The sequence below is a fragment of the Bufo bufo genome, chromosome 11 (genome assembly GCF_905171765.1).
Source record: "Bufo bufo chromosome 11, aBufBuf1.1, whole genome shotgun sequence".
Lineage (NCBI taxonomy): Eukaryota > Metazoa > Chordata > Amphibia > Anura > Bufonidae > Bufo > Bufo bufo.
Genome location: NC_053399.1, coordinates 81,380,659 through 81,404,533, shown reverse-complemented (window position 1 = coordinate 81,404,533; position 23,875 = coordinate 81,380,659).

Below are 23,875 nucleotides of genomic sequence, written 5' to 3'. Positions count from 1 at the left end.
GATTCAAACATTCAAATGCTGGAGGAAAGAGCCTTTAAAGAACATATGTCAGCAGGATCAACCTTATTAAACCAGCCATACTGCCTCCTCGGGTTGATGCTGCTGAGTAAATGATATGTCTTGTGAAAATCCGTTGTGCCGTTCTTGAGACTTTTAGTCCATATGTAAATGAGGACTTCAGTGCATCAAAGCACCTAAGGGCACCTCAGCACATTGGCCATTCCCTTCCCCTTGTGTGACAGGGACATGCATAATCATTGTCCCCTCGCCTGGCTCTGCAATCCTGTGTATGCGCCGTACAAGTGGCACATGAGCCGTGCATCTCCTTCACCTTGCTGAGATAATCAGTGGTGTCCCCTTCCAACCTGGAGAAGAGATTTTTTTTGTAAAAAATTTCTGACAATTTTTTTTTTGCAAGGTTGCCTAAACCTTTTCCACATGGAATGGCGCGCCGCGCGCCGGTTGTATTTTTTATTTTTTACCATTAATTGGGGGATACACCATGTTTGGTTGGAACCCTACTGCTATCCCAGTGTAGGAGCGGCCACATGACATCCTCCCGCCGTCTCAACAGAGGGCGCTCTGGAGCATCAGGAGGGTCCTCTGAAAACCCTAACCGGTGTCATGGTGTGTGATAATGCAGGAGACGGTTGTATTGTAGTTTTTTTTCGTTACATACTGTAAGAATCCTAAATATCAGCGCCCACGTCATCGTAGAAGCCTCTGAGTTTTTCCCACAGGAAAAAAATGCATCAGCGACTCATATATTTAGCAGTTTCCTGGTCTGGGGTCAGCTTTTCCCTGATTTTCCTTGCTTTCCCCTGAGGTCACTTGTAGTCCCAGCGTTCATATTTTTTTTTTTGCAAATGAGATATAATTGGAATATAAGAGGAATGCAGCATCTGACGGTTCCCAAATGTTCCTGTGAAAGAAGGAAACGCCACATTTAGATATAGAGTATAACGCAGGAATTTAGTAAAAATTAGGTAATAAATCATAAAACATTCCTACACTGAATAGCGTAATAACCAACACAAACACATTTCCAGGGACCGCTTGTTACTAGGATGATGTATTTAAGACTCTGTTCACACCAAACTTATGTATACGTTTCCTCCAGGGTATGAGAGAGAATATACTGCATTGTGTGTGTGTTTGTTTATTTATTTATTTTTATTTATTTACTTTTATTTATGTTTATTTTTCAATAACTGACTAGCCTGTTCCCTTATGGTAAAAGTGCTGAAAGGTAAGAAAGTTGCAATTTCAGCCCGTGTAGCAAAAAGTGTAAAAAACGGACATAATGGTTAATGCGTTCCCTCATACATCAGCGGTCAATTTATTTATACATTTCCAGGAGTAATAAGATGGGAACGGCACAAGTATTTACTAAAAGAAGGCAGGAGAGCTGAATCTTGTGAAAAATTTCTACTCATTTAAAGGGGTCGTCCCATGGAAAATCTTATACATATTTATTTCCACATTCTGGTTTTCATTGTGGCGGCTCACTTCTTAAAGGGGGTGTCCCAGGAAAAATATTCTGCGGTTTTCAAACCAGCACCTGGATCGGAATATTTTTTGCTATTACATGTAATTACCGTACAATTTTAGTATAGCCCACTGGGTTATTTAATAAAACCTATATCTATGGCGCCGCCTGCTGTTTGTTCTTCTCATTTCTATGACCATTTCCCAGAAGTGGACGCACATGCTCAGTTCCATCTTTAAAATGCCACCAGCCCTGTCTTCTATTAGAAACTGCTGTGACAGTAACAGGGAGAGAGTTGCCCTCTGAGCTGTGATAGGGAGAGCTGCAGCAGGAAGGACATGCCCTCTGAGCTGTGATAGGGAGAGCTGCAGCAGGAAGGACATGCCCTCTGAGCTGTGATAGTGAGAGCTGCAGCAGGAAGGACATGCCCTCTGAGCTGTGATCATGAGAGCTGCAGCAGGAAGGACATGTGCCCCAAACTATGATAGGGGGAGCTGCAGCAGGAAGGACATGTCCTCTGAGCTGTGATAGTGAGAGCTGCAGCAGGAAGGACATGGCCCTCTGAGCTGTGATAGTGAGAGCTGCAGCAGGAAGGACATGCCCTCTGAGCTGTGATAGTGAGAGCTGCAGCAGGTAGAACATGCATCCTGAGCTGTGATAGTGAGAGCTGCAGCAGGAAGGACATGCCCTCTGAGCTGTGATAGTGAGAGCTGCAGCAGGAAGGACATGTCCTCTGAGCTGTGATAGTGAGAGCTGCAGCAGGTAGAACATGCACCCTGAGCTGTGATAGTGAGAGCTGCAGCAGGAAGGACATGCCCTCTGAGCTGTGATAGTGAGAGCTGCAGCAGGAAGGACATGCCCTCTGAGCTGTGATAGTGAGAGCTGCAGCAGGAAGGACATGCCTTCTGAGCTGTGATAGTGAGAGCTGCAGCAGGAAGGACATGCCCTCTGAGCTGTGATAGTGAGAGCTGCAGCAGGAAGGGCATGCCCTCTGAGCTGTGATAGTGAGAGCTGCAGCAGGAAGGACATGCCCTCTGAGCTGTGATAATGAGAGCTGCAGCAGGAAGGACATGCCCTCTGAGCTGTGATAGTGAGAGCTGCAGCAGGAAGGACATGCCCTCTGAGCTGTGATAGTGAGAGCTGCAGCAGGAAGGACATGCCTTCTGAGCTGTGATAGTGAGAGCTGCAGCAGGTAGAACATGCACCCTGAACTGTGATAGTGAGAGCTGCAGCAGGAAGGACACCCCCCCAGAGCTATAATAGTGAGAGCTGCAGCATGAAGGACATGCCCTCTGAGCTGTGATAGTGAGAGCTGCAGCATGAAGGACATGCCCTCTGAGCTGTGATAGTGAGAGCTGCAGCAGGAAGGACATGCCTTCTGAGCTATGATAGTGAGAGCTGCAGCATGAAGGACATGCCTTCTGAGCTGTGATAGTGAGAGCTGCAGCATGAAGGACATGCCTTCTGAGCTGTAATAGTGAGAGCTGCAGCAGGAAGGACATGCCTTCTGAGCTGTGATAGTGAGAGCTGCAGCATGAAGGACATGCCCTCTGAGCTGTGATAGTGAGAGCTGCAGCAGGAAGGACATGCCCTCTGATCTGTGATAGTGAGAGCTGCAGCAGGAAGGACATGCCCTCTGATCTGTGATAGTGAGAGCTGCGGCAGAAAGGACATGGCCCTCTGATCTGTGATAGTGAGAGCTTCAGCAGGTAGAACATGCACCCTGAACTGTGATAGTGAGAGCTGCAGCAGGAAGGACACCCCCCAGAGCTATGATAGTGAGAGCTGCAGCATGAAGGACATGCCTTCTGAGCTGTGATAGTGAGAGCTGCAGCATGAAGGACATGCCCTCTGAGCTGTGATAGTGAGAGCTGCAGCAGGAAGGACATGCCCTCTGAGCTGTGATAGTGAGAGCTGCAGCAGGTAGAACATGCACCCTGAACTGTGATAGTGAGAGCTGCAGCAGGAAGGACACCCCCCCCCCCTTCCCCCAGAGCTGTGATAGTGAGAGCTGCAGCAGGAAGGACATGCCCTCTGATCTGTGCTAGTGAGAGCTGCAGCAGGAAGGACATGCCCTCTGATCTGTGATAGTGAGAGCTGCAGCAGGAAGGAGACCCCCCCCCCAGAGCTGCCCAACTGAAATGAATCTAGCAAAGCAATGAATTGTGAGATCTCTGGGTCCATGTGAGGTACAGGGCTGTTTTCATTTTTTACATAAGTCATAGGATAACCCCTTTTAACAGTAATATTTCTTTTTTGGCTTGCTATTAAATTTCTAGTCTTTATATCCCTTCTGAAGTGTGATGCTTGAAATCGTAGTCAAAAGGTGGTCTCACACTTCATCTATAGAGGAGCAATATACCCGAAACCTATTGAATATCTCCTTTTATAGTGCCCCAATATATTATCTGCTTTTGCATCAGCTGCTTGGCACTGAGCTCTACCGCTTGGGATAATATATTGGCTATGAGCTATTTAGAAGCCAAGTACCTCTAAGACGTCTCGGTCATCTACCCCTCATCCCAGAACGGGGGGCACGAGACAGAGCAGAGAGAGCTGAGCCCACATGAGAACGACTGGACCTAGTGACTACTGCACACAAGGCCTCGGGAGCAGAGTTGATTTTGGCTCCAAGTACACTTTATGCCAGCAAGGAAATCTAATCACACTCACTTAAAACAGTCTTGCATCTGAAGTATGCTGGAGGCTGCCAAATTCTTCATCAAGAAGGCCTTTCGGAGAAATTCCAAATTTCCATAATACTGTGGTTAGTAGACTGAAATAGGCGCCGCAGCCTCTACTGATCTCTGCAAAACCCATGCCTTTCATAATGATCTTGTATCTATTCTCCTACAGAGTTATCCTTTTAAGTAGGTTGAAGCCTATATTAAAGGGGTCCTCCACTTTAGACAATCCTCACTAGTATTATTATGCAAAGAAAAGGGTATTGGAAATATTATATATTATTACGGTATACAGGCAATAAAAATATTCATACATTTTCCTCTCTGGTAATGCCTCCTGCTGTTTCTCCGTCTGGTCCACCTTCTGTAATCGGAGGTGGACTGACATGCTCAGTAGCCCCCCGCTCCCTTCCTCCTGTCAGTGCCGCTGTAGTGAAGCGACCCAGACATCTTTTATTAATTTGTCCAGACTTCTAAATTCATAGAAATATATGGCTATAGACAGCGGAGAAGGAAATGGCAGGGGCATGCCGCATTACATACCATATGTATCTCTGCGGCCCTCCAGCTGTTGCAAAACTACAACTCCCAGCATGTCCAGACAGCCTACAGCAAGGCATGGTGGGAGTTGTAGTTTTGCAACAGCTGGAGGGCCGTAGGTTGGGCATCCCTGTTCTAGTAAATGTGTTCTATAAAATAATACATGGTAATGTCAGGAATATATCCAGTCATGGTTTTTCTAGGAGACTATGATGCCGACCAGCCAAGCCCCAGTTGGTCAACCTATCTATGAGTCTGGATGCAGAGTCACCAATCATATCCTTATCCATTGTCCAATCCCGGAGCCAGGTGATGGATTTAAGTCTAGCGCTGACTTCTGTCTTTGCCTGTAATTTGGTTTTCCTGGCTCTAGTTCATTCTGTGTATTAACCTTGGTTTGTTTCTGGATTAACTGCCTTGTCTACTGAATAGGCTTTAATTGTTTTTCCTGGGTTTGACTCATCAGTTGTTTCTGGATTACCCCTTGCCTGTTTTGGCTTCTATCGACTCTCCTGGCTCAGACGGTCTTGTTTTACTTTCGTTCTACTCCTTGGCTTCTGATAGGTCTGCTACCTGTGAGCTTGCACCTGTTTTCTGCTGCCTTACTCCGCAGACATAACCTGGGTCCACAGCAGCCAACCAGCCTCACAGGGCCTTTGGTGAACATCTAGGGGTTGCCTTAGATCTACTATCCGGGGTGGTGAGATAAAATAAAGTAGGTAGCAGATGTGGAGTTTGCTGGCTGTGGCCCCAGATGGTGACTCTGTTTTCTCACAGATAATATTTTAGGCATGTCAAAGTGTAAACTGAAAAGAAGAAGTGATATATGAATGGTCCATGGTGTGGCATCAGACACGGCCCTAGAATATATTGTCCATTCTCAAATAGAAAAAGTACGCCTACAAATTAATGATAATGTTATCAGTCTGTCTGGGCGAAACCAGATTGTTATAGTAGTCTGCCATATATCTTTCCTTTCCTTTCCTCATATGTTTAAAAGCTCCCATACACATCAAACTGTTGTTGGCCAAACCCACTATTCTATTGTGTGTGGAAAGCTTCGACTCTCAGATGATGTCATGGGAGAGAAGGATTTCTGTCACGGAACCATGAACCAGACGTACAACAAGAGATAAGTGAAAATAAGAAGGCTTTATTGAAAATAAAGCTGTAAAGCAAAAGTCCAAACGGATGGTGAAACCGAGCAGAGTCTTTGCGAAGCCAGAGGTCAGGAACCAGAAGGGTAGTCAGACGAAGCCAGGATCAGGAACCAGCAGGGTAGTCAGACGAAGCCAGGATCAGGAACCAGCAGGGTAGTCAGACGAAGCCAGGATCAGGAACCAGCAGGGTAGTCAGACGAGGCCAGGATCAGGAACCAGAAGCAGCAGCAGTCTTAGAAGCATGTGAACACAAGCGGACCAAGCAAGTAACTGAAGCCACAGACCTCCTATATATATGAGCTAGGCATCCAGCTCCTCCCAGGGGAAGGAGGAGCCGCAGGGTGGAAGGCTACAAGAAACCCGGGACCCAAGATGGCCGCCAGCACATGTCAAACGAAGGAGAGCAGCAAGCAGGTAAGACCATGACAGTACCTCCCCCTCAAGGGCCCCTCCTCCGCGGAGCACAAAACGGTTTCTGAGGGAAGCGTGCGTGGAAGGCTCGGAGCAAGGCAGGAGCATGGACATCTGCGGAGGGAACCCAGGAACGCTCCTCTGGACCATAACCACGCCAATGGACCAAAAACTGCAACCGACCGCGGACCAGGCGTGAGTCCAGGATATTGCTCACCTCATATTCCTCACGATTGCCCACTTGGACCGGACGAGGCCGAGGAACCGAGGAAGTGAAACGATTACACACCAGTGGCTTCAACAGGGAGACATGAAACACGTTGGAGATCCGCATGCCAGGAGGAAGCGCAAGGGCATAGGCTACCGGGTTTACCCTGCGAAGCACTCGGAAGGGACCAACAAAGCGAGGCGCCAGCTTGGGAGTGGGCACTCGAAGGTTGAGGTTGCGGGTGGACAACCATACACGGTCTCCGACCTGGTAGGAAGGAGCAGGCGCTCGTCTGCGATCAGCCTGGAATCTCTGGCGCTGCGCAGAGACCTCAAGGGACTTCTGGATCTGTACCCAAGAAGCATGTAGGACGGAAAGGTGATCCTCCACAGCCGGAATATCCTGGGGAGAGAATACCTCCGGTAACACGGCAGGTTGGAACCCATAATTGGCCATGAAGGGAGACGTCCCAGAGGAAGAGTTCACCGCCGTGTTCCTGGCAAACTCAGCCCAAGGCAGGAGGTCAACCCAATTGTCTTGGTGATCGGAGACATAGCAACGAAGGAATTGCTCCAAGGCCTGATTGGATCGTTCTGCGGCCCCATTGGACTGAGGGTGGTAGGCCGAGGAGAAGGAGAGATGAATCCCCAACTGGGAGCAAAAGGCGCGCCAGAACCTGGACACAAACTGACTCCCCCGATCCGACACAATCTCCTTAGGCAAACCGTGCAACCGGAAGACCTCCCTGGCAAAAATCGTGGCCAACTCTTGTGCAGAGGGTAACTTCTTGAGAGGAACACAGTGGCACATTTTGGAAAACCGATCCACAATCATGAGAATGACCGTATGGCCTCGGGATGCAGGGAGGTCCACAATGAAATCCATCCCCAGGTGTGACCATGGGCGCTCCCCGGTGGCTATGGGTTGCAGAAGGCCCAACGGAAGGTGCCGAGGGGACTTACTCTGGGCACAAACGGAGCATGCCGCTACATATGCGGCGATGTCGGAACGTAGGGAAGGCCACTAGAACAGACGTGAAACAGCCCAGGACAGCTGATTCTTTCCAGGATGCCCCGCGGTCTTGGAGTTATGGTAGGTTCGCAACAACCGAGTGCGCAACTCCTCAGGCACAAAACATCTGCCGTTGGGTCTCCCAGAGGGAGCACCAGATTGAGCCGCCAAAATCTGCTCACCCAGGGGAGAGGTCAGGCTGGTGCGAATGGCGGCCAGGATCTGATTCGGAGGTATGACCGAAGTCGGAATCGACTCCTCCCTGGACAGCTCGGAGTACTGCCGTGATAAGGCATCTGCCCTGATGTTCTTGGAACCGGGTAGGTAGGAGACCACGTAATTAAAACGTGACAAGAACAGAGCCCATCTGGCCTGACGTGGTGTCAATCTCTTGGCCTCAGAAAGGTAGGTCAGATTCTTGTGGTCCGTCAGGATGAGAACCGGAACCACCGAACCCTCGAGCAAGTGCCTCCATTCTTTAAGGGCCTGCACGATGGCCAATAACTCCCTGTCACCAATCTGATAGTTGCACTCCGCGGAAGACAGTTTCCGGGAGTAAAACCCACAAGGAAGCAGAGGACCCTCTGGTGTTCTACGCTGAGACAGAAGGGCGCCTACTCCCGTCTCAGACGCGTCCACCTCGAGGACAAAGGGCAACCCAGGGTTGGGATGCGACAGAATCGGAGCCGACACAAAGGCGGACTTTAGGGCCTCAAAAGCTCGGATGGCCTCGAGCGGCCAGACCTGGGAATTACTGCCCTTCCTGGTCAGATCCGTGAGAGGCTTGGCCAGCATGGAAAAGTCCCTGATGAACTTCCGATAATAATTGGCGAAGCCCAAAAAGCGCTGCAGGGAACGAAGACCACTGGGCTGGGGCCACTGTAAGACAGCCGAAACCTTCTCAGGATCCATGGAGAACCCCTCAGCGGAAATGATGTAACCTAAGAAGGTTACCTGGGATCGGTGAAATTCGCATTTCTCAAGCTTACCGAACAGCTTGTTCTCTCGTAACCGTTGCAACACTCGTCTGACATCCAGAATGTGGGCCTCCATGGATTCAGAATATACCAAGATGTCATCCAAATAGACTACCACACACTGCTGCAACAGGTCACGGAAAACATCGTTGATGAATTCCTGAAAGACTGCGGGCGCATTGCACAACCCAAAGGGCATAACCAAGGATTCGTAATGACCGGTCCTGGTGTTAAACGCGGTCTTCCACTCATCGCCCGCCTTGATCCTTACCAGGTTATATGCCGCCCTCAGGTCGAGTTTGGTAAAGACCGTGGCCCCTTTAAGGCGATCGAACAGCTCGGAAATCAAGGGTATCGGGTAAGCGTTCTTGATCGTGATGCGATTGAGACCCCTGTAATCGATGCAAGGCCTCAACTCACCGCCCTTCTTTTTCACAAAGAAAAATCCAGCCCCTGCCGGGGACGAAGATTTGCGAATGTGTCCGCGTGAAAGCGCCTCCCTCACGTACTCCTCCATGGCCTCATTCTCCGCTACCGACAGTGGATAGACTTTGCCACGAGGAGGAACGGCACCAGATTGTAACTCTATGGCACAATCGTATGGGCGGTGCGGAGGTAGGGCAACCGCGCGCACCTTATCGAATACATCCCGGTACTCCTCGTATTCAGGAGGCAACAGAGAGTCCGAGGAAGTACACAGCAACTTGACAGACCCATGGATGCAACTAGCCCCACACTGCGGTGACCACGAGAGGATCTCGACCGATCTCCAATCGAAAGTCGGATTATGCTTCTGGAGCCAGGGGTACCCCAAGACCACCGAGTAGTGTGGAGACGAAATAACCTGAAGGCAGACCGACTCTCTGTGAACGGCACCAATGGCTATTCCCACTGGAAGGGTCTCATGAGTCACGTGTGGCGGCAGAAGGGGTCTGCCGTCTATCGCCTCAAGAGCCAGTGGGGAACCTCGAGCCTGCAGAGGAATGGAATTGGCGGCAGCGAACACACTATCAATGAACAAACCACCAGCACCAGAGTCCACCAACGCCTGGGTCGTCACCGAGCCCCCGACCCAGGAGAGGACAACAGTGATCAGTGGTTTGTCAACACGGGAAACCGGGGACGAGGAGACTCCACCCAAGATCTGCCCCCGACAGGATCTCAGGGTACGAGCGTTTCCCGGACGGTTCGGACATGCCAACCGAAAATGCCCACCGAGACCACAGTACATGCATCGGCCCTCGCGTCTCCGGAGTGCCCTCTCCCCCTCGGACAGGCGAGCAAACCCCAGCTGCATGGGTTCACCCCCAGACAAGTCATCCCCAGGAGGCGTGGGAGGAGAGGGAGGCACGGGTGGGACAGCAAACGTAGGCACCAATCTGTTAGAAGACCTCCGCAGGTTCTCCTTAAAGGAAGGTCTCTCCCTGAGTCTGGTGTCAATCAAAATCAGGAAAGAAATAAGAGACTCGAGCTCAACTGGTAGGTCCTTAGCTGCAACCTCATCCTTCAAGGCATCCGAGAGACCATGAGAGAAAGCAGCGACCAGAGCCTCATTATTCCAGCCCACCTCTGCTGCCAGGGTACGAAACTCAATGGCGTATTCAGCTACGGATCGTGAACCCTGTCTGATGGACATAAGGAGCTTCGCAGCAGAGGCAGCACGAGCCGGCACATCGAATACCTTCCGAAGAGAAGCAATAAAACCGGAAAACTCGGCAACCACCGGATTGTTGTTCTCCCATAAAGGGCTGGCCCAGGCCAAGGCCTTGTCCGAGAGCAGCGAGATCAAGAAGCCCACCTTTGATCTCTCAGTAGGAAAGGCATGTGGCAGCAACTCGAAATAAATGCCCACCTGGTTAAGGAAACCTCGGCACTGAGTTGGCTCTCCCCCAAAGCGCTGTGGAAGAGGGGCAGAACCGGTCATACCCCGAAACACCGCAGGCGCAACAACAGGTGTCGGGGTAGACTCTGGCGCAACCACCGGAGCGGCAGTAGGAGCGAGCCCAGGAGCGACAACCGACCCATCGGCAACGGGAGCGAAATGAGCCGTGCGTTCAAGCAGGGTTTGCAACGCCACAGCGAACCGACCCAACAGGTGATCCTGCTGATCAAGTCTGGCAACCAGCGTGGGTAGCGAGGATGGCCCTGTACCGTCAGAATTCATGGCTTGGTCCTAATGTCACGGAACCATGAACCAGACGTACAACAAGAGATAAGTGAAAATAAGAAGGCTTTATTGAAAATAAAGCTGTAAAGCAAAAGTCCAAACGGATGGTGAAACCGAGCAGAGTCTTTGCGAAGCCAGAGGTCAGGAACCAGAAGGGTAGTCAGACGAAGCCAGGATCAGGAACCAGCAGGGTAGTCAGACGAAGCCAGGATCAGGAACCAGCAGGGTAGTCAGACGAAGCCAGGATCAGGAACCAGCAGGGTAGTCAGACGAGGCCAGGATCAGGAACCAGAAGCAGCAGCAGTCTTAGAAGCATGTGAACACAAGAGGACCAAGCAAGTAACTGAAGCCACAGACCTCCTATATATATGAGCTAGGCATCCAGCTCCTCCCAGGGGAAGGAGGAGCCGCAGGGTGGAAGGCTACAAGAAACCCGGGACCCAAGATGGCCGCCAGCACATGTCAAACGAAGGAGAGCAGCAAGCAGGTAAGACCATGACAATTTCACTGCCTGTTCCTAATGTTCTCCAGGGAATTAATCCACCGGTATTGTTTCTATAAAGGAGCGACTCTGGAACATGAAGTGTATTTTTTATAATATGATAGATGATGATTTTTCTTGCACCCCAAAACCCTTTCTAGTAGAAGCTTTATATAGAGAGCCTGGAAACAATAATGTGACCCAAACTGGGGAAGGGAAAACTTATTAGCGACCAACATATATAACACAGCCACATTGGCTACATAGCCCTATTTGCCCCAGAATCCATAATTGTCGTAAAACATAACTTTCACTATTAAACAATTAAAATCAGTAAGTGAAAAAGAGAATGCGTGTGTTGTTAAAGGGTACCTGTCATATTTTTATTTTATTTGCTACCGTAGTTTATTAGAACTAGGCATGTATACCTGAGTTAGTCTGTCAATGATTGTCAAAAGATCTGTAATTACCTTATAATAACAGCTTTCATTAATGTCCTCTGTCCCTTTCCACTGCTCCCTTAAAAGACCGTTGCTAGGGCTCATCTGTCTCCCAACTTAATGTAAACAGAAGACGGAGGGGCGGTCCTTCACACTGCATGCCTGCATTAGGCTTCAGAGTGAGGAGGCGTGTCTCTCAGTAATCCAATCTGATTGGCTGGCAGGGAGCTGCTGACTACAGCAAGTGTGTATGGGAAGTAATGGAAAGCAGTTTTGGCCTCAGAGAACTGGCAGAGGAGCCATCTTGAGAAGATCCTCATATTGTAGGATTCAAGACAGCCGTAACTAAGGGAAAAACTCAAGGAAAACGGTGGTATGTGAAGAAACTAAAGATTGCTTTATGCATAATGCTCCACAAGCAGTAAGGCCTCTTTCACACTTGCGTTGTTGGGATCCGGCATGCACTTCCGTTGCCGGAGGTGCCTGCCGGATCCGGAAAAACGCAAGTGTACTGAAAGCATTTGAAGACGGAACCGTCTTCCAAATGCTTTCAGTGTTACTATGGCACCCAGGACGCTATTAAAGTCCTGGTTGCCATAGTAGGAGCGGGGAGCGGGGGAGCGGTATACTTACAGTCCGTGCGGCTCCCGGGGCGCTCCAGAGTGACGTCAGAGTGCCCCATGCGCATGGATGACGTGATCACATGGATCACGTGATCCATGCGCTTGGGGCGCCCTGACGTCACTCTGGAGCGCCCGGGGAGCCGCACGGACGGTAAGTACACTGCTCCCCCGCTCCCCACTACACTTACCATGGCTGTCAGGACTTTAGCGTCCCGGCAGCCATGGTAACCACTCTGAAAAAGCTAAATGTCGGCTCCGGCAATGCGCCGAAACGACGTTTAGCTTAAGGCCGGATCCGGATCAATGCCTTCCAATGGGCATTAATTCCGGATCCGGCCTTGCGGCAAGTGTTCCGGATTTTTGGCCGGAGCAAAAAGCGCAGCATGCTGCGGTATTTTCTCCGGCCAACAAACGTTCCGTACCGGAACTGAAGACATCCTGATGCATCCTGAACGGATTACTCTCCATTCAGAATGCATTAGGATAATCCTGATCAGGATTCTTCCGGCATAGAGCCCCGACAACGGAACTCTATGCCGGAAGACAATAACGCAGGTGTGAAAGAGCCCTAACATATGCTAAAATTGATTTTTTGATGAAAACATTACATTTATCCTTTAAAATTAGCTAGCAACCGGTCCTTAATTTGTAGATCTTATCTGCATGCTGGAGTGATAGGCGTGCACTATCAGTCACAACATACTGGTATCTCCTGACTGTGTGTAATCCCGTCAGTTCCCCTTACTGACCCTGCTACAGCTATAACAGGAACTATGCTAGACCTCTAAAAAAACTCTCTGCCCCCCAACATGTTTCACCAGTTAGACTGGCTTCATCAGAGGTAACAGGCAGCATAGAGAGTCTTGAACAAGTTTTCTTGCCCCTTGAACTTTTCCACATTTTTTAAATGAAAATTATTCATGTTTTTCAAAGTGTGGCGTGCATTTGTATTCAGTCCCCCTGAGTCAATACTTAGTAAGACCACCATTTGCTGCAATTACAGCTGCAAGTCTTTTGGGGTATGTCTGTACCAGCTTTGCACATCTAGAGGCTGAAATGTTTGCCCACTCTTCTTTGCAAAATAGCTCAAGCTCAGTCAGATTGGATGGAGAGCGGCTGTGTACAGCAATTCTTTTGTAGATCCATTTTTGTAATTCCATTGTAGATCTGGCTGTATGTTTAGGGTCTATCCTGCTAGAAGGTGAACCTCCGCCCCAGTCTCAAGTCTTCTGCAGCCTCTACAAGGTTTTCCTCCAGGATTGCCCTGTATTTAGCTCCATCGATCTTCCCATGAACTCTGACCAGCTTCCCTGTCCTGCTGAAGAAAAGTCTCCCCGCAGCATGATGCTGCCACCACCATGTTTCGTGGTGGGGATGGTGTGTTTAGGGTGATGTGCAGTGTTAGTTTTCTGCCACACATAAGGTTTTGCATTTAGGCCAAAAAGTTCAACGTTGGTCTTATCTGACCAGATAATCTTCTTCCACATGTTTGCTGTGTCTTTACATGGCTTGTGGGAAAACTGCAAACAGAACTTATGGTTTGCCACTTATCCATAAAGGCCAGATTTGTGGAGCACACACCTAATAGTTGTCCTGTGGACAGTTTCTCCCACCTGAGCTGTGGATCTCTGCAGATGACCAGAGTGACCTCTTGGCTGCTTCTGTAATCAGAGCTCTTCTTGCCTGGGCTGTCAGTTGAGGCTGACGGCCATGTCTTGGTAGGTTTGCAGTTGTGCCATTTTCAGATGATGGATTGAACAGTGCTCTGTGAGATGTTCAGAGCTTGGTATATGTATATATATATATATATATCTCACCAAATAACGGAACAGCACCTCCAGAAACAATCGCAGGTGCAAGCTACCAGGCAACAATGTAGCAACCAAATAAAGTAACAGCACACTGCTAAATGCACTAAGAATGGGTGAACAGGTGAATAGGTGAATGTGTGAACAGGGTCAAATACATGACGCCAATACTTACTATTAAGCAGTGAAGAAGCTCTTAGCTCATATTATTGATCAAAAATATGTCGGGGCCCATCTACCAGACGTCAAGGTAACTTCTTATCAGATGGGACCTACTCTAACACGGAGTGTCCAGCTCCATTGTTACTCTGATTAAAAGCACCCAGGGGTGGAGGGTGGGTGGGGAGTGCTAAGTTCCCAAGAGGATACATGGTCCTCTATAATATACATATAGCCAAATAATGGAACAGCACCTCCAGAGCTCTCCCGCCCATCCCCCACCCCTGGGTGCTTTCAATCAGAGTAACAATGGAGCTGGACACTCCGTGTTAGAGTAGGTCCCATCTGATAAGAAGCTACCATGACGTCTGGTAGATGGACCCGACATGTTTTTGATCAATAATATGCGCTAAGAGCTTCTTCACTGCTTAATAGTAAGTATTGGCGTCATGTATTTGACCCTGTTCACACATTCACCTGTTCACCCATTCTTAGTGCATTTAGCAGTGTGCTGCTACTTTATTTGGTTGCTACATATATATATATATATTTTTTTTTATAACTTAACCCTGCTTTACACTTTTACACTTCTCCACAACTTTATCCCTGACCTGTCTGGTGTGTTCCTTGGTTTTCATGATGCTGTTTGATCACTTATGTTCACTGACAAACTTCTGAGGCCTTCGCAGAATAACTGTAGTTATACTGAGAATAAATTACACACAGGTGGACTCTATTTACTAATTAGGTGACTTCTGAAGGTAATTGGTCACACTGGATTTTATTTAGGGTTATCAAAGTACAGGGGGCTGAATACAAATGCACACCGCACATTAGATTTTTATTTATTAATAATTTTGAGAACCATGTAACATTTTCTTTTCACTTCAGTTGGTCTATCCTATAAAATCCCAATAAAACACATTTAACTTTGTAGGTGTAACGTGGAAAATTTCAACAGTTATGAATACATTTTCTAGGCACTGTAGCACATTATCGTGAGCAGAATTACCTCTGAGCTTGAAAAAAAATAAAAAAAATTGAAAGTTAGCGTTTTTAAGAACTATTAGAACATTATTATACAGCACATATTCCAGGGCTGATTGGCATTTATGTCACCACTCATTCATCTATTAACCACAGCTTACCGCCACACCCCGGCTTATGTTTGGTTGCTGTGGAAACTAGAGAATGAGCAAATATACAGCTTGTTGCTATGTTATTTTATCAGTTGTGGTTGTAGAAGACGGATTTGCATGAAGCGAAGGGCAGACGAGCAGGAAATGCGACATTATGGGCAGGGGGACTGAGTCACAGCCTACACAGTAGTGAAGGATGTGTATCCGATCCCATTACCGCTTCTGCTGACTATAAATACTGGACGGTTGAAAGTGTGGCTGCGGACTGCTCTGCCAGATCTGCAAGGCGACTCTTAAAGAACCCCGCACATATACACGCACTGTACTGCATGGATTGTGTTTTTACTGGGGGCATCATTTTTCGAGACGAGCGAATTATTCAAAAGTTCAATTCGCCTGCTTTGCTGATTTTTATAAAAAAAAAAATATATTTTCTGACTAATTACTTTGTCACGAATCGCATTTCTTTTGTAAGTAGTGGGTGCAATAACAGGGAGCAGCGATTGCGCTGCCCCTCGTCATTTTACCCCTCGCGATTGTACCCCTCGCTGCCCCTCGTGATTGTTCATACATGATTGTGGCATCTGATATAAACAAGATTGTAAAATAAAATAAAAAAAATCATCCTTACCTGATCCATTTGCTCACGACAGGCCGGCCGCAGCCATCTTGCGTAATGAAGATCAGGCGCGAGGTGACGACATCATAGGTTGCCGTGCACGGGATTTCGTGCAAGATCTTCAAGCAAGATGGCTGTCGCGAGCAAATGGATCAGGTAAGTATGATTAATTTTTTAAAAATTTTTTCATTATTTCAGGGTAAATCAATTCGCTACCACGAAGCACGAGGAAGTTTAGCGAATTTATCCTGATTCGCTCAACTCTAATTATTTCCTTCAAATGCAGCTATATCTCACTATTATGGGCTGACAGTCTTTCACAATTCTTTTTGATTCATTTGTTTTTTTTTCTAAATGGACAAATCCTTTTATGCTGATTAATTAATTTTGATACAGAGTTCCACATCGCCTGCATAGAAATGGAGTTAAAAGGGTTATCCCACGCCTTTCAAACTGTTGTCACTCACATATATTTGGAGGACTTGCCTCCATTTCTGTTGGTGGGCGGCAGCTCTTCAAGTACCTGCATCTCCCAGGATGCACTGAAATTAGCTTTAGGCCTCTTTCACACTACCGTATGGCTATTTCAGTGTTTTGCGGTTCGTTTTTCACGGATCCGTTGTTCCGTTTTTTTGCTTCCGTTTCCATTCCGTTTTTCCGTAAGGCATATACAGTATACAGTAATTACATAGAAAAAATTGGGCTGGGCATAACATTTTCAATAGATGGTTACGCGAAAACGGAACGGATACGGAAGACATACGGATGCATTTCCGTATGTGTTCCGTTTTTTTTGCGGACCCATTGATTTGAATGGAGCCACGGAATGTGATTTGCGGGCAATAATAGGACATGTTCTGTCTTTCAACGGAACGGAAAAACGGAAATACGGAAACGGAATGCATACGGAGTACATTCTGTTTTTTTTGCGGAACCATTGAAATGAATGGCTCCGTATACGGACTGTATACAGAACGCAAAAAACGGCCCCCAAAACGGAAATAAAAAACGGTAGCGTGAAAGAGGCCTTAGCTTGTTAACTCCTTACTCCACTGCATACAAAATATAGCCCCAGAGATACGTATGGTATGTTGCCTTGTCTGATGTCTGGACCACTTCACCTGCTTCTCTATGAGATCACTACACCAGCACTGAGAGGAGCAAGAGAGCAGGGAAGTCACTGAGCATGTTAGTCCACCACTGAATGCAGGAGAAGGTGGATCAGAAGGATAAACAGAAGGGGGCGCTACCAAAGCGGAAAACGTAGTGTACATAAAAAACCAACAATATTTACATTGCATGTATATTGCAATAATACTTTTCGTGGCATAGCACCTTTAAATGATGCAATTCTTACTGCCTGCAGCCGCCACGAGAGAGAGCTTAGATTCTTGCTGCATACTGAACATCCACTGAACTCTATAATAAAACAGTATGCAGTAAGCTCCAAAGCTCCCCCTACTGGTGGCTGAGGCAGACAATACATTTTAATGCTTTATGGAAACTGCATTAAAATCGAAGTATTTGAATGAATCGACTTCGGATCTATGATCCGAAGGTCAATTCGATCAAGCCTAAAAGAAAATGTACACCTTTTTAAAGTCTAAGCAGCATCTAGGACAACAGTGACAGCATTGACCGTCTAGAACAGTGTTTCCCAACCAGTGTGCCTCCAGCTGTTGCAAAACTACAACTCCCAGCAAATGTTGGACGATAGCAGCATATATAGGCAGGGGCGTAGCTTTAGGGGGTCCAGGAGCACGAGGGGCCCAAAGACCCTTGTGCCACATAAGACACTGGCATTATAGAAAGTGCATGCTGGTCAATTTACACCTCTGGCTGGAGGGAAGGGGTTAGGTCAAGAATTTAGATCGAGGGGGTGCCCTTTGAATGTTTGCCTCTGGCAGCAGAAAGGCTATGTGCTCCCCTGCCCCTTGCCAAGAAGCACTGAGGGACGGGGGCCCAAGCTGAACTCTTGCACCAGGGCCCATGAGCCTTTAGCTACGCCCCTGTATATAGGTTAATAATGCGCATTATATAGTTGTAGTCCTCCAAGTCCAGATGGATCCGTGAAATAGTAACAGAATATTCCTCATAAAAATAAAAAGAGTAATACGGACGTAGCAATGTATGCAGCAGCAGTACCAGAGGTCAGGAAGCACTGTAAAGATCGTATAGAGTTCTCTTCAATACCGGAAAATGTCAAGGTAACCACACTATTTGGATTCTCTATGTCCAAAATACTTTGGAACTGCGCTAGTATTTTGGACATAGAGAATCCAAATAGTGTGGTTACCTTGACATTTTCCGGTATTGAAGAGAACTCTATACAATCTTTACAGTGCTTCCTGACCTCTGGTACTGCTGCTGCATACATTGCTACGTCTGCATTGCTCCCATTGCTCTTTTTATTTTTATGAGGAATATTCTGTTAATATTTCACTGATCCATCTGGACTTAGTAACATAGTACATAAGGCCAAAAAAAATACATTTGTCCATCCAGTTCGGCCTGTTATCCTGCAAGTTGATCCAGAGGAAGGCAAAAAAAAAACTGTGAGGAAGAAGCCAATTTTCCCCACTTTAGGGGAATAAAAAATTCCTTCCCGACTCCAATCAGCCAATCAGAATAACTCCCTGGATCAACGACCCCTCTCTAGTAGCTATAGCCTGTAATATTATTACACTCCAGAAATATATCCAGGCCCCTCTTGAATTCCTTTATTGTACTCACCATCACCACCTCCTCAGGCAGAGAGCTCCATAGTCTCACTGCTCTTACCGTAAAGAATCCTCTTCTATGTTTGTGTACAAACCTTCTTTCCTCCAGACGCAGAGGATGTCCCCTCGTCACAGTCACAGTCCTGGGGATAAATAGATGATGGGAGAGATCTCTGTACTGACCCCTGATATATTTATACATAGTAATTAGATCTCCCCTCAGTCGTCTTTTTTCTAACGTGAATAACCCTAATGTTGATAATCTTTCAGGGTACTGTAGTTGCCCCATTCCAGTTATTACTTTAGTTGCCCTCCTCTGGACCCTCTCCAGCTCTGCTATGTCTGCCTTGTTCACAGGAGCCCAGAACTGTACACAGTACTCCATGTGTGGTCTGACTAGCGATTTGTAAAGTGGTAGGACTGTGTTCTTATCACGGGCATCTATGCCCCTTTTGATGCAACCCAGTATCTTATTGGCCTTGGCAGCAGCTGCCTGACACTGGTTTCTACAGCTTAGTTTGACGTTTATTAAAATTCCTAGATCCTTTTCCATGTCAGTGTTACCCAGTGTTTTACCATTTAGTATGTACGGGTGACTTGCATTATTCCTTCCCATGTGCATTTTAGGCTTGCATATTTTATAGAATATTTTAGTAGATATATTTATTAATAAATAATACGCTACTCCATCTGCAAGACTGCCTGCTATTTTACTATATTGGCTGCGGCTCTCCGGCTGCTGTGGGACTGCAGCTCCCAGCATGCCCAGTCTGCTTACAGCTATTAGCCTGCAGCGGGGCATGATGGGATTTGTGGTGTTGCAGCGGCTGGGGAGCCGCAGTTTTCCCTTCACTGGTCTATACAATCTCCAATAATTAATGTAATCTCCACTAGTATCGGATTATGGTAATAGCATGCATTGTACTGTGCTCAAATAGATAGGGCAGCGGATCGATATGGTATTTATACGCGTCCATTTTCACCCCTGGTTACATGGGGATACGGTTATTTATATAAATATTCGCTAGGTATATCAAGATTCACATTTATACGCCCGGATCTCACATATATCCAAGACATATTTAAGTGTGGATGAACAGGAGGAGATTATGTGGTCATGTGATGTTCACATGACCATCATGTGACCAGGGTCACATGACCGGAGCGCTCCCCAGGTTCTGAACACTTATGGATAGTAACACTGACCAGCACAATGCGCCTCTGGAGACGCGCGATGTGAGTCCCGCTGGCCGTGATGAACGGACAATACTGCGGTGCACTGTTTAAGGAGGTGAGCACATGTCATGCGCCTGCGGGTGGATGCATTTTAGTTTGATTATAAGACACTATTCATTGGGTGTGATGTTAATTGTAGAAGGCTGCTATATATTGTATTGTGGGTGGAGCTGCATGCACTTTAAAAGGGTAGAGATGATCACTCTGTACGAGGCTTGACAAAGGCTGGGATACAGCCGAAACGTTGCTGCTTGATTTTATGGCACACTTTCTGTAAAGTCCGTCCGAATAAAGGATTCACCGGAGATGCTGCCGCTAACTATTTTCTATGCGGTCGACTGCTGAGGATCTGCGGTCGTGGCTCGGCTGTTGCATTACCGGTTATGTCCGTGGGTGCTGCTCTACAAATACTTTTGTCTAGCATTGACCGTCTAGTGATTCTCCATGACTGTGTAATGTCATGTGTTCTAGTTTATTACTTTTGGCAATTTCCTCTTATTTCTTTACAGAAGTAGTAATTTATGCTGCTCTGTAGGTGAGAACTACGTAAAATATTAAGTGCCTTTACTTTACACACCAGATGATAATAGGGAAGTGAAGAATTTTAACTCCTGTGTAACCGCGGCTGCTGTGCGCCGCGGTCCCGGACGCCGCATTCAGAGGTGACCTGTGGTCAGTGCTTCCCATTTCACCGCTGCGGTCCTGGGCTCTGTTTCTGTAGGTGTTATTGCTTCTGAGGATTCCGCTCCACGGTTTCCACTCAGCCCTGGACACAGCATGAGTTCGGCTGGTTTCGTGTTACACTACTCTAAGGGCGGAGTGCATCACTCCCTGGGCTGTGTGGGTTAAGTCAGGTGACCTTGCGGACCAACTCTGGCTCTCCTGCATGTATTTAAGTGGCTCAGCCCCCTTCCCAGATGCCTCAGTGTCAAGGTCCTTGAGTTTGCTGGTTCCTGATACTCTTGTGTGCTCCTGATCTATACTTCGTTCCTGGACTCTGCTTATTGTCTGATCCCTGCTTGCTTTGCCTCTCCTGTTGCTGATCCGGATTGCCTGACCTGTACCTGTGCCGCCTGCCCTGACCTATTGCCTGTCTGACCACGTCTCTGCCTTATCCTTCAGTCCTGCACCGTTGATCCCAGTAACGTCTCTGCCCACCTAACAACACTTGTACTTCTGGTACCTACTCGGGTACCTCCTGGGCCGCCCGGACCAGCTGCCACTGACCCTGGCAACTACCCTAACGGCTCAAGTCTATCCTCACCATCTGAGGCTCTAGTGAAAACCAGGTCTTTGCTTAGACATGCCCCTCCAGAGTATAGCCAGTCAGTGGCACAGTGGGTTCACACACGCAGATCCGTGACATCCTGATCCTTTTGTGCTCTCAGGAGTCGTGGGATACGATATCTCCTTATGGACAGTACCTAAACAATTTGAGGAGTCTTATAGGCCAGGTAACGGTACTTTGAAATTCTGGAAACAGGGTAAGTAAATGAGATCTTGGAAAGCTCTGCATCTAATGTGACCAGATGTAAGGTAGTCAATGTTCAACCTTTTAAACAGGTCTTGAGTCATGACTTGGATAATTAGGCCAGCATCTCTTCTGCAGTTTCTGGTTAAATTTTCCCTCATCAGTGCAGAACAGAGAATACTGGCCTAGGTCAGGATTCTGGGAATACTATATCTCCTTATGGAGAGCACCTAAACAGCATAAAGAGCCTTATAGTCCAGGCAACACATACCCTCTTCCCAAAATTCCAGAGGAGCGTTGCCTGGCATATAAGACTCCTCATGCATAAGTAGAGACAGTACCCCCCACATTCTGACTTGGGCCTCTCACCCAGTTAAGCCAGTACTTTCTGATATGCACTGATGAGGGGCAATCACCCCAAAACCTATGTCTGCAGATAAGATGCTGGCTTATTTATTATCCAAGTCATGTCTCAAAGCCTGTTTAAAGGGTCGAATATTATAAGATAGCTGCCTTACATCTGGTGGAATTAGAAGCAGAGCTTTCTTAGAACTCCTTTTTATACCTTCTTCACAGAATTCGAGAGCAGCATGTATGGTCTATAAGACATTAGAGGCAGAGCTTGCTAAGAGCACATTTGTGTGCTCTCAGGAGATAAGCCATCACCAGAGGTGTCTGGCAGTGGTTTTCTCATCACTCCTCATAAAAAAAACATATTTACTTTCAGCTCAACCAAGCGTGTATGTGCATGGGGCAGTTTGGAAAGAGAGCTATCAGAACTTTAGAGACTGATGGAGCACTGCCTATGTCAGCGCTGTAGAAGGGAATGGACCAGTGGACCATCATGCAGACTACCACACACCATTCAGAGAGTAGACTTGGGGACCAACTGTTCTCAGGATTTCCAGAGGTCCCAGTAGATGGGTCATAAATACCTTTTGAATAATCTTTTTAACCCCTTACTGACTGTAATAGAAATATTTGTAGTAGAAATTCGCTTGCATCAGACTTTGTGTAAGGAAAGGTAAATCTCTTCAAGACTCAGTCAGACAAAGGTGTTATCATGTTGAGTTCTGCTGAGCAATTCCCCTCCTGCCCAGTCTGTTCACTTTTATTTCTTACTGTAACAATAGAAAAGGGGCCGGCCCGTCACCCGACCACTTACTTCATGTAACAAGGATACAGGAAGTGATGACATACAGGAAGTGATGACACAGGAAGATCAGAAACCACCATCATTTAGAATACCCTAGCTAACAAACACATGTATACAGTAATCTCCCATTACCACTGAAGCGAACTTTATCCAGCCTTGCTCAGTGATCTATGCCAGATAAAGTTACCATGATCCTCATGCATGATTATTTACAGGACAACGTCATTATCTCCAGCGGCTGATCAGGCGCACTAGAGACAACAAACGCACGTTCCTTTCATTATATTGTTCTCTTAACAAATGCATCCACGCCAAGCCAATAAATCCGCGTCTTGCGCGGGGGCCCTAGCCGGCGTCCATACATCAGCCAACAAAACACTGCTCTGCTGAACACATCAGTCTGCCCCGGCCCACAGCCCAGTGCTTAGCACATGGACCATTCGCTGACGGAGACCTCTGCGTCCCGCAGCTGTGACAGGACATACACGGGAAGATATCCACTCCAATGGTTTACCCTGACACTGAGAGACATGATGACAATACACAATATATTAAATACGCATCCTAATAAAATTTCCACAACATGACCAAGCCTGTTTGGGCCTTAATGACCAAGCCAGATTTTGGAAATCTGGCATGCCACTTTAGCAGAGAATAACTTTGTAAAGGTTTTGCACATCAAAGTAATTCCGACATTGTTTTCTCGTCACATATTGTACTTTACTTAGGTGGTAAAATTTTACCGATACAATATGCGTATCTTTATTAAAAAACTTATAAATCTATGACAATTTGTAATTTTCATGTATATTTCACATACATACATACATACATACATACATACATAAATACCATTCAATATTTTTATCAGAAAAATATATCCACATCTTTACTATATTTTGGCTGCACTTTTACTTTTAAATTTAGAAGACTTACCATTTTAACATTAATTGTAACATTTTTGAAGTACATATTTTTTTCCCGCAACAAGCCAAGTTTGCAGAGGCTTATAAGTGTCAAAATAATATAAACCCCCATTTTGAAAACTAGACCCCTTAACGTATTCATCTATGGGTGTAATGAGTTGTTTTTTTTTTTTTTACCCCCTAGTTTTTTAAAGAAATGAATGCTAAGAAGGTGAAAAAAATTGCATTTTAATTTTTTAGACAAAAGTGTAAAAAAATAATTCTACAGAGCACATGAAAAGGAAGTACACCCCAAAATGTATCACCCCATTTCTCCTGTCTTCAGAAATATCCTTATTGTGGCCCTAATCCTATGTCTTGACACACGGCAGGGCCCAAACATGAACACCCAGTGGCTTTCATAACACAAAGTTTGCTTGAAAATGTTTTAGGCCCCATTGCACACTTGTA